At 39.0% G+C, this 12,768-nt stretch overlaps 1 protein-coding gene across 4 annotated transcripts in view; it reads right to left on the bottom strand.

Annotated features, from left to right (window-relative positions):
* Positions 1-12,768, bottom strand: part of SLC25A26 (solute carrier family 25 (S-adenosylmethionine carrier), member 26) — a 166,312-nt gene that overhangs the window by 23,265 nt on the left and 130,279 nt on the right. The gene's annotated exons all lie outside the window — the stretch shown is intronic.

Below are 12,768 nucleotides of genomic sequence, written 5' to 3' on the forward strand. Positions count from 1 at the left end.
ATCCCAATTCAAAGTCCCATTTCCATTTTCTGTTCAAATGTAAGTAACTTAAGAGACTGAATCTTGTTCTGTTACCCAGGCTGGAGTGCAGTGAAGTGATCACAGCTCACTGCAGCCTCCAACTTCTGCACTCAAGTGATCCTCCCGCCTCAGCCTCCTGAGTAACTGGGACTCTGGGCAAGTGCCACCATGCCTGGCTAATTTATTTTATTTTTTTCAGACAGGGTCTTGCTATGCTTGCCCAGGGTGGTCTCAAACTCCTGGTCTCAAGTGATCCTCCCACCCCAGCCTCCCAAGTAGCTGGAATTACAGTATAAATAAAATTTTCACATGAATCTATGGTTACATTAATGAGAAATATCAAGTTTAAGTAATGAGAACAGAAGTCAAAAATGTTCTTAGTTTCACTTTGGTAATTTTTCTTAAGTAAAGCTTCCTTAATATAGGCTGATTATAAACCATTTCTAATAGGTTGTATGACACTTTTATTTTGAAATAATTTTAGATTTACAGAAGAGTTACAAAAATAGGAGCAGTCCACCGAGTGCTGCAGCTCGTGCCTATAATCCCAGCACTTTGGGAATCTGAGGTGGGAGGATCACTTGAGCCCAGGAGTTTGAGACCAGCCTGAGCAACACAGGGAGACCCTGTCTCTACAAAAAAAAATGTAAAAATTAGCCAGATGTGGTGGCACATGCCTGAGTCCCAGCTACTAAGGAGGCTGAGGTAGGAGGATTGCTTGAGCCTGGGAGGTTGAAGCTGCAGTTATCGGTGATCACACCACTGCACTCTAGTCTAGGCAGCAGAGCAAGACCCTATCTCAAAAAATAATAATAATATAGTTCTCATATATCCTTCATCCAGCTTCCACAGTATAATTATCAAAGCACAAGACTGAGATTGGTACAATACTATTAACTAAGCTACAGACCCTAGTTGAGTTTCACCATAATAACTATCATATAAAAGTAAGCAATTTTTAAACATCAGCATGACTTTTTAAATTAACAATATTTGTATTATTCATCAGGATACTCAGTGATATCACTACAAAAACAATCAGGTTGTAATTTCTCAAGTGATTCTTCACTTAATGCTAAAGGTCTATCAAAGGAAGAAAAGCATGAAGTAGTTTGGCTCCCTGACCCCCACCCCAAGATAATAACTATTAGCACCAGTAGTCATAGGCCAGAAAGCAAACACCAGGCACAACACTATGAAGTGGCTGGGAGTCCAACCCCAGACCAGGTGTCTTCTATTTAAAGTATAGCATGAAGAGAAGGCTTTGTTTTTCACTTTTAAAAGACCCACCCAAATAAGCACTACTGTCTTATGAATAACAAATTGAAAATAAGTGTGTTGGCTCCATCCAGTGAACAAAAACTTACAACTTAGGACTTCTTTAGCTGCTCTATTCAAAAGCAGTTGTATCGCTTCCAACCTTACAAGATGATGATATTTTACTACATGCTTTTTATGTATGTAGTAAACCCATTGACAATATGCATTTTATGCATGTAGCAAAATAGGTATGTGCACAGAATCATCTACTCAATTGCAAAATTAGCAACATCAGATGACAAAATTTAAGACAATGGAAAGGAAAATGCTTAGTTTTTTCAATCCTAGCCTTGCTCTGGATATCATCCTCTGGGTAGGTCTCACTGCTGTGAGTTTACCACCAGAAGTTTATAACAGATTAAAGACAGCAGACAATGATTTTCGTGCAAATACTTTCCATACTGTTGTTGATCAAGCTATTGCGTAGCTTTTGCACATACATTTTAAAAAACAAAGCAACAGCTGCCTATCATTTTATCATTCAATCAGACGAACCATCTCTCTGTGAAGTACTCTCATACTACTATGGCTACAAAAGAGATTTCTAAAAGCAAGTTGTGAAACTGAAAACAATATCAAACATAATGGGAACCACAATTCGGCTTTCATTCGGCCACACCGTAGCTCTTGCAATACAAACTAGTGGCTAAAAGGCTAAAATAAATTTTTCATATAGCACTACTTTTCATAATTAAAAATGGATATACCTAACAGATAATCAGGAATCCCTTACGGTATACAGGCTGATTTGGGTTATAATGGCAGCTAGACTGAAACTGTTCTGGGATGTGCAAGCAGCATCATTTTTATATGCGTTGATCTGTACTTTGTTTTTGGCAATAATATATGTTTGCTAGTTGAGATATTTAGATGTTTGCATTCCAGATAAGTTAGTAAAGATAATAAGAATTTATAAAAAAATCTTGAACTAATGATTGTGCTGGTAATTACAGGCAAAGACACTGATTATTCGTAAGTAAAAGCAAGATGGACTAAAATGCTCAGTTTGCTTACTACTATTTAGGTTTCAGAATTTATACAGTAATATTTTTGGATATGTGTGGGCCAGATTTTAGATATGTGGGGGATATTTATTCTGACTGGGGATTCTCTGAGCTTTCTATTTGTGGTTCTTATTAGTTGTATTAGTCCATTTTCACACTGCTGATGAAGACATACTCGGGACTGGGCAATGTACAAAAGAAAGAGGTTTAATTGGACTTACAGTTCCACATGCCTGGGGAAGCCTCACAATCATGGCAGAAGGCAAGGAGGAGCAAGTCACGTCTTACGTGGATGGCGGCAGGCAGAGAGAGAGAGCTTGTACAGGCAAACTCTTGTTTTTTAAAACTATCAAATCTTGTGAGACTCATTCACTGTCATGAGAACAGTGCAGGAAAGACTTGCCCCTGTAATTCAATCCCCTCCCACTGCATTCCTCCCCAACACACGGGAATTGTGGGAGTTACCATTCAAGATGCGATTTGGGTGGGGACACAGCCGAGCCTTATCATTAGTCTTGGGTAGGGTACAACCCGTTGACAACATCTAAATATACCATTGAGTAATAGTCACGATAAAACAATTTGACTGATGCTCATGACATTGATTATGAGTCACCAAGAAAAGGTGTGATTATTTTTAATAATTTTGCCTGCAAAAGAATACTTGGTTTGCTGTGTTTAAGTATGGGATGATCTTTTTAAAAAGATTTTTTTATCAAAAATGGTTAACATAAAAGAGCTGAAGGACTTACACTGACAAGCCCTATTTATTGGAAACAGATATACTCACAAGCCTTTATCCTAAAAAGCACCAGAAAAATATTTTAAAAGAAAGTAGTCACTTGTTTTTTTCATTGCCCTTTAAAAGCTCGCTCATCTCACCTTTGATTCTAAGGGAGAGGGACGTCATTACCTTCATCTCTGGAGTCCCCACAGGGCCCTGCACAGTTCCTTACATAAAGAAGGCAGGTAAATGTTTGGTACCTACATGAATACCTACCACGTAAGTTGTATTTCACCATTTTACCCTTGTGTAAGGAACAGGAGAAAACATGAATGGGCCAAACATCACAATCCCAAATTTCATTCTTGGTTCAATAAATAACCCTATAAATCAGGAATGGCATTTACTGAACTGGACAAGGCTTTCTGATGAGCTGTGCAAAGATGGTTTCCCAAGTTTATTTAGGCTCACTTGGAATGAAAGCTACGATCAACTGGTAAAGCCTACTGGAGCAGAGCAAGACCTAGAGGCAGCACATGCAATATTCATACCGCATATTTAAACCAGACACACTAAACAAACCTCCGAAATGCTCACAAATAATAAGTAAGCAGGTCTCAAGAACAAATACAAACAGCTAATACTCTCTTTTCTTCCCCCCATTTGTTAAAGGAGGTTACATGTAAATGTATAAATGAGTCCATTGAAAATCATACTGTCAAGGTCTTCTATTTCCAAAGGAATGAGGAATCATTATAGGCATTTTAAGTGCTTCTAAATATATATTTATGTTTCATAATCTGATTAAATTCAAGCGTGGAAAATTCTCTTTTCTCACATTTTGTCTTAGCAAAAAAAAGTCGATATGACTCATCCCAAGAACCTTTTATCTTGATGGATTCTATTTATCTCATTTCAGTCACAGACTTGCATAAATAAGAGAAAAATACCTAAAAGAAAGAAATGACGAATTCTGGTGTGCTTTTTATTGTTTTCTGACAAAGGACCTAGCCCACTATCTCCAGGCTATGGCACTCATAAGCCATGGTTAAATCTCACCCTCAGTTTAAAAATAAGAGAACCTGCAAGGAATGTGCTGGGTGTTATTAGTTTGGCTCCAGAACCGTAACCACAGCAGGATGCCTGGACAGCTGGGTACCCAACTCTAACTGAGGAGCTGGGAGAGGGAGCCTGGGCTCCGGGAGCCACAGCCTTTCCTTCCATCCATCTTCTTGGGCCTTTGAGATACATGATACTCTTCCTGCCCTACTTGGTCTTCTTAGTCATCTGTTTTTTTTTGTTTGTTTGTTTAAACCATCTGTATTTATCTTTTCCTTGGCCAAATTATGAAATACAAGCATTTCCTAAACATTTTGTTTACTCACTGAATTTCACCTAAAACCCAAGGAGTTTCATACTTTTCCAGTTCTTATATTCCTTATACGGATCTCTCTCAATTGCTCTAGAAACCAGAAAATTTTGTTTCTTACTTTTATAATTTGAATGCAAGGATGCTGGGGAATTCTCATTCTTTTTCTATTAAGTGTCCCATACTTTGTAAGATGCAAATTAAGAATTCAAATTTTCTTATAGTTTTTGAAATGTTAAAAGATGCCTGTTTCATCACGTGATTTTGCTAAAATTTTAAACAGTACTTAGACTCTGCTTTGACTGCTAATCTGAAAGTTTAAAATGCACTTTGTTCTTTTTTTTTTTTTTTTTCCCTGAGACAGGGCTTTGCTCTGTTGCCCAGTGCAGTGGTGCAATCTTGGCTCACTGTAACCTCTGTCTCCTGGGTTCAAGCAATCCTCCCACCTTAGCCTCCCAAGTAGGCGCGCACCACCACGCCTACCCCGCTAGTTTTTGTCTTTTTTTTTTTTTTTTTTTAGGCGGAGTCTCGCTCTGTCGCCCAGGCAGGAGTGCAGTGGCCGGATCTCAGCTCACTGCAAGCTCCGCCTTCCGGGTTTCCGGGTTTATGCCATTCTCCTGCCTCAGCCTCCCAAGTAGCTGGGACTACAGGCGCCCACCACCTCGCCCGGCTAGTTTTTGTATTTTTAGTAGAGACAGGGTTTCACCATGTTAGCCAGGATGGTCTCAATCTCCTGACCTCATGATCCGCCCATCTCGGCCTCCCAAAGTGCTAGGATCACAGGCTTGAGCCACCGCGCCTGGCCAGTTTTTGTCTTTTTTGTAGAGACGGGTTTTCACTACGTTGGCCAGGCTGGTCTCGAACTCCTGACCACAAGTAATCTGCCCACCCTGGCCTCCCAAAGTGCTGGGATTACAGGCGTGCGCTACTATGCCCAGCTTACAATGTACTTTGTTCATATTTTCAGGCAGTTTTCTTCCATACTGACATGTTATATTTAATTTTTAATACTAGATAAAAATCGCAGACACACAGACACACAGGCATTTTTTTGGTCTGTCGCCACTCATTTCAATCATTGCAATGCTTTTACTGGAAGCTATGTTCTGAGCAAACATATCTATGAAGACACCAGATTCTCCCAGTCTCATGAAACGGTATAACTGCAGATCCTGAGCACTGAGCATCTTTTAATTCTTACCTTGTTTATATAACTAAAAGTATGAGAGAAATTTGTTGTGGGTAGGGTGGTGGTAGACATTTGAACTACTATTAAAACAAGAATCAACAAGAAAAAATGCTATTTACTCTTAAACTTGAAAACATAGCTTTTATGTAGTACTGCACGTTTAAAATACTTATAAAACATAAAAGAGGGATCTATTATATACATTGAACTATCAGTATAAGTGAAGTGATAATGCATTGATCCCTGATTTCTGTTACAAAGCTATGATTTCATCTTAGAAAAGCACAAGCATAATATTGCTGTCTTACAAAACCAAACTGATTTTATTTTCATTTTGCTTTAAATACTGCTTAGCTTAAAGATTACATCTCATCTAGCTACTGCTTTGTAACACCTTGTAGCTGTAAGCAAAATCACTCAGACCTGACAGTATTCTTAACAGTTCTCCACACTGCAACATAAACTGATGTCTCACAATAAGAAAATAGAAAAAAAAAAAATGCATTCTCACAGGAAATTTTATCATATCCTTTCATAATATGCTTAGTTTTGACTTAAAGCTTGGTAAGAAAAGATCTGTAGGGTTAAAAAGGGAAATCTCTTTTATGGCTGTGAACATACCTCTAAAAGAATATATAAATAAAAGTTAATCTAGATAGAGTTATCCAACTTTGCATTCAACTTGAAAAAGAGTGCTACCCTTCAAACAATTAGCAAATAGTTACATAAACACCTGCTATGTAAAAGCCAGAACCATAAAGAATAAACAGAAGACATAGTTCCTTCCTCCAGTAAGCACTGTCCTGTGGGGAGTTAAACACAAGCACGTGGAAAATGCGGTTCTGGCTGAACTCATTAACTGTGAACTTATCTGTGCTCTCCGTGGTTGGTCTCTGAGAACGGACTCAGTGAGCACAGTTTAATCCCTGCCCAAGCTCAGCAGATGCAATGGATGCTTGGGAGAGGTGGTCTAAGAAATATGGTGGCCAGACTTTCCTAAGCTACACGTCACCAAGTTAAGGAATCAATGCAATTTACAGAAATGCCTTCAATGAGTGGACTAAATATGACCTAAACTTTTTATCAACTTTTGAGTATACAAAACTGCAAAAACATTATGGAAGACATCATGTGTGGTGTGTATAATTACATGTAAAGTGATTAAGAATATCAAGCCTGGAGTTAGATCTGAGCCTGAGTTCAAATCCTGGCTGTACCCCTTAGTACTCCCATGGCCTTGGGCAAGGCATTCAAACTCTCCCTCCGTTTTCACATCTACAGAACGAAGACCAGACCAGCACCTACCTCACAGAACTGTCATGAAGATGAACAGGAGAAGATGCGTGGAAAGTGTTACTACAGTGCTTGGCACATTGTAGTTTTGAAAAATGGTGGCTGTTCTTGCTTTTATTATGGCTGTTACCATCACTAAAAAAATCATCTGCTAACCTGAGTTCCCCGTCTGCCACGCAGCACACAGTGAAAGGTGCTCAGGCTACTAGGTGAAAGACAACCTCCTCCAGCCCTGCTTCCCTGGTTTTAAGGTGGGGATAACAACAAGGTCCACCTCTCTGGGTTGTGTGTGGTGTGAAGATGACAGTAATGAATGCATCATGCTTAGCCCAGAGCCTGGCACACAGTGTCTGCACATCACACCACGGATGTCGTGAATAATCATTCCAATGATGTAAGTGCATAACTAAATAAACTAAGTTATTAAAATACCAGTAAGGAAATAAATAGGTGTTATGATTACAGAGGAGGGAGGAGGGGAAAGTCCTACTTTAGAGAGGGGTAGACAGGGAATGTCTCTCTGAGGTGACATGTGATCTAAAGCCTAAGGAATGGGGAAAGAGGAGACATGAGAGAGGAATGGGGGAGAGGGATGGAGAGAGGCCTAGGGAAAGAGCTGGAATGAATGCTCCATGGGGTCAGTTATTTGTGTCAGTCCTCTTCACCACTGTATCCCCAGACCCTGGAAAATGCCTGGCACATAGCAGACACTCAGTAATGATATATACACTATTTATATATCTCAAAACATCATGCTGCACACCTTAAATATACAGATATTATTTGTCAGTTTTTAAAAATATGAAAAAATTAAAATTAAAAAAATTATCACACACATAAAAATGATGTATATAGAATGAAAGAAGAAAGAATATTTCTAGCAGGGAGATCTACGGATGTAAAGGCCCTGGTGCATCTCAACAACAAACAAACCAACCAACCGAGGGGAGGCGCTAGGCAGCAGCACAGCGCAGTGTGGCTGGGCACAGCGGGTGAGTGGCACAGGATAAGGCTGAGGCAGACAGACGCCAGATTACACAGGGCCTTGTCAGCCGGACCTTAAGCTCTGGGTTTATTTTTCTTTTAAAGAGATGCCACGGACAGGTTTTAGCAAGGAATGGTATGGTCTAATTTCTTTCTTTTTCTTATTGTATTTTTTTAAGAGACAGGGTCTCACTCTGTCACCCAGGTTGTGAGCTCAAGTGAGTCTCCCACCTCAGCCCCCCACATAGTTGAGACTACAGGTGTGCACCACCACTCCCAGATAATTGTTTTTTTTTAAATTTTTGTAGAGATGGAGTCTATGTTGCCCAGGCTTGTCTCAAACTCCTGAGCTCAGGTGATCTTCCAGCCTAAGCCTCTCAAAGGGCTGGGATTACAGGCATGAGCCACTGGGCCTGACCTAATTCATTTCTTTAAAAGATCACTCTGGCTGCTGTGTGAAGACGATATTTTGGGAAAGCCTGAGGGAAATGAAGGAGACCACTGGAGAGACCAGTGGAGCAATTTAAACAAGGGGTGTCAGAGGCTTGAACTAGAACAGCGAACTTGTTGATGGGCTAGATGATAAGGGATAAAGGACAGAACTCTGGAACCATTCTTAAGTTTCTATTTGAGCAAGCATACAACAACTGTACTATTTACTGAGAAGCGGACAACTAGGAAGGAACAGATAGGGAAGAAGGCAACTGAAAACTGACAGTTCTGTTCTGACCTAGTCACACAGAAACATCCTGAGTTAGGATGTCAACTAGGCAGCTGGTCATCCAAGGCTGCCACTCAGAGGAAGGGGCTATAAACATGCAAGTTGGTAGACAGATGGTATCCAAAGCTGAGGGATAAGATAAAATAACAAGCTACAGGTCTTTGTCAGGTAATAAAAACCATGAAATCTATCATGCTTCTCTTCTTGTTGGGCTGACAGAAAGTTCTAAAGTAAGTATCAATCTTCAAGGAAAATTATCTTCTCTAAGACTTTGGATGTGATAAACTACTGCTTTTGCTTCTCCATCTCTTTATGGCGTCTTGTCCTCTTTCATCTAAAATATGCTTTTGTAAGCATAAAGTATAATAAAGAAAAGAAAAACAAAGGAAATGATGTAGCATAGTAACAGGATTTGGGTAGCGAGTATTCTGCACTTAGAGAGATATGAAAGGTATCAGCGAGTTGTGTGCTGCTCTGATCGACTCTCAGCTCTCCAAGGGCATTAAGCCATTTCTTATTCATCTTTGCATTCTTGTGAAATGCAACCATGTCCAGCTCAGAGTAGACACGCACCGGAGGTGCAATGACAGCAGGTATCATTTATTTGTAAATTGAAGGGGTTAAGGCCTTATCCAAACACTGTAAGATGTTTTAAACACAATATGGTGGGTGATTAAATATGAGTCAGTGACAAAGACAAACCTGTGGTAAGGGCAACTCTTCAAGGCCTCGATTTGAAGACTTCAAGCAGGAGATCAAATACTGAACTGAGCTTTGAAAGCTGTATCTCTTTTGGATCCTTGGAAGCATACTTCAGAAAGGAGTCAGAGAACAAGGAAGGGGAGAACATATTTAGAGGCAGTAAGGAGGCTATTCTGGCTGGAGGGAAAGAATTTTGTACACACACACACAGTATAGGGTAGAGGTTCAAAAAACCAGTCAAGGACATAGTGTGGAGAACCCTGAATGCCAATAACTTCATGTTTTAGAGTTTTAGAAAGTTATATGTTCCTGAGAACCTAAGTGTTACTGAAAGAGAATTAAGGAAGACCAGACACATCCAAAATGTAGAATGGATGAGAAAGAAGAGAACCTACTAGGATGTGGGCAGGCATAAGGCACTAAGAATCAGGTGAAATGTGGCCACAAATTCCCAACAGTCAAGTCAACAAAATTTGTTGAGTAATGTGATATGGAGAAAGAGAAACATGGGAATCAAATTTTAATCAGAGACTTGAGAATAGGTGGCCAGGAGAATACTGATTAATAGAAACGGGAGACAGCAGGAAGACATGATTTTACAAGAAAGATGATGACTTTTATTTCAGACAGAGTTGAATTTAAGATAACAGTGGCCACCACCGCCTCCAGCCCTTTACTCCCTGCAGTGCCATATGTAGGCAATCTGCTAGTCTTGGCTAAGAAAAATTTCCCTGAATGGTATTCCCACATAAACACAAATAAACACAGTGGAGAAATCCTTTCATATAATATAATCTCCTTCTATAACTGCAAACTCAAATTTAAATAGATAAAATTGTAAACACAAAAATAAAAAAGCTCCAAAAATTGTCTACTTCTACAAAAGCATTGTGATTGTACATTCAGATGTTTAAAAAACAGTATTATATGAAAAGATGCTCAACATTATTTAGTCATGAGGGAACTAGAAATTAAAACCCCAGCGAGATACCAATTCACAAGTACTAGAATGGCCGGAAAAAAATGTTTAATCTAATAGTAACAAGAAATGACATGGGTGTAGGGCAACTAGAACTCTCATACACTGTTGGCAGGAATGCAAACTGGTACAGCCACTTTGGAAAACACCTTGACAGTTTGTTTCTTAAAAAATTAAACACATACCTTCTGTATGACCCAGGGATGCTACTCCTGGCCTCTTACCCTAGAGAAGTAAAAACCCACACCAATACTATATGCAAATATTTACAACAGCTTTATTTATAATCATCAAAAACTGGAAAACAAGTCAAATGTGTATAAACTAGTGAATAAATTGTAGCATATCTATACACATATGGAACACTACAAAGTAAAATAAAACAAACTACCGGCACAAGCAACAACATGAAAGAATCTCAAAAATATTACATTAAGCAAAAAAAGCAAAGCATAAGATGGTATAATAGTACCCTGTATCTATTTCTACAATGTTCTGGAAAACAGAAGACTACAGAACAGTGGCTCACATGGGCTGTGGGGAGAGGAAGGGCACTGACTACAACGCGGCATGAGGGAACTTTCTGGGTTGATGGAAATACTCTATTTTGGGTATGGTGGTGGTTATAAACATTTATTGAAACTCATAAAAATGTACATGTATAAAGGGTAAATTTTATCATATGTAAAGTATTCCTCAAGAAACCTGACTTGACAGAAAAAAAAAATTGCAGCATCTTAACATTTGCTCAAAGAGAATTTTTAAATCACAGCATTGTCATCTATGATTACTCTGAAAAATTCTGGACATTTCTTAACCAGCTAGAATTCTACAAATGTCCTTAATATTGAAAAGAAATAAACACTATGCTTTTTCCTTCTTTAGGCCTGGAAACATTCCTTTGCAGAGTTAGGGCATAAGGATGGTAGAGTGTGCAGAAGCTGTGTGAATGCTGGTTATTGAGACACTAATAAAGTAAGTCTTGTTTGCTGGACAGCTGTTGGTTTCATTGTTCTTCTGTCACACACTAAAAAGGAGAGCTGTTATGCTAATGGAATATGACCTTCTCATTGGATAGCTGTTACATCATGACCTGAAACACTGCCCGAGAACTCTATTTTCACCACGCACCACATAGGAAACGGTAAAACAAACAAAACAACAAAGGAGCCAAAAAACTATATTAAATGAGCAATACTCCTCCTTAAAATCAGATCACTTATAAGAAATACTTCTCAATACTTAACATCCCATAATTTACTCTGTTAATGACTGTTTTTTCTCAATTTAGTATCATTTAGTATATAACCTCAACAATTTACTTCCAAGTCCAATTAATTTTTATGATACTCCTCGAAAGGCATTTTGTATGAGCACTCCATGACTAGTAAATCTATAAAATTGTGAGAGTAATTTCTTTTTGTATTAGCTAATGCCTACCTAGATTATTTTATAGCCTGGTCATTTATGAACCATTTTCACTAGAACAAGGGCTTTCAAAGTTTCTGGACCATTATCCACAGCAAGAAATACATTTTACATTGCAACCTAGTACAGATACATGTGTGTGTGCATGCATACACAACATTGAGGTCTTACAAAATAAGACTGACTCTTACCATTTAAGATGCCCTCTACTATATTCTTCTTTATTATTGTCTTTAAAATGCTGACAAAGACCCACACAATTCATATCATGGCCCACAGTTTTCAGTATCACTGCACCAGAAAGTGAAAAACCAATGCAACGCCTCTGCATGTTTTGAATGTAGGCTTTTTAAAATGTGTTTTGCTGTTGTTGCTGTTTTTCAAGTTCCAGGGTATGTGTGCAGGATGTGCACGTTTGTTACACAGGTAAATGTGTCCCATGGTGGTTTGCTGCATGTATCAACCCATCACCTAAGTATTAAGCCCAGCATGCATTAGCTATTTTTCCTGATGCTCTCCTTCTCCCTGCACCCCACAACAGGCCCCTGTCATTGTGTGTTGTTCTCCCTGTATCCATGTGTTCTCCCTGTTCAGCTCCCACTTACAAGTGAGAGGATGCAGTGTTTGCTTTTCTGTTCCTGCATTAGTTTGCTGAGGATAATGGCTTCCAGCTCCATCCATGTCCCTTATGGCTGCATAGTATTCTGTGGTGTATATATACCACATTTTCTTTATGCAGTCTATCACTGATGGGCATTTGGGTTGATTCCATGTATTTGTTATTATAAATAGTGCTGAAATGAACATACGCTTGTATGTATCTTTATCACAGAATGATTTATATTCCTTTGGGTATAGAGCCAGTAATGGGACTGCTGAGTCAAATGGTATTTCTGGGTTCTAGGTCTTTGAGAAATCCCCAGTCTTTGAGAAATCCCCACACTGTCTTCCACAATGGTTGAACTAATTTAGATGGTATCTCACTGTGGTTTTGATTTGCATTTCTCTAATAATCAGTGATGTTGAGCTTTTTC

Source organism: Colobus angolensis, unplaced genomic scaffold (assembly GCF_000951035.1).
Source record: "Colobus angolensis palliatus isolate OR3802 unplaced genomic scaffold, Cang.pa_1.0 Scaffold26, whole genome shotgun sequence".
Lineage (NCBI taxonomy): Eukaryota > Metazoa > Chordata > Mammalia > Primates > Cercopithecidae > Colobus > Colobus angolensis.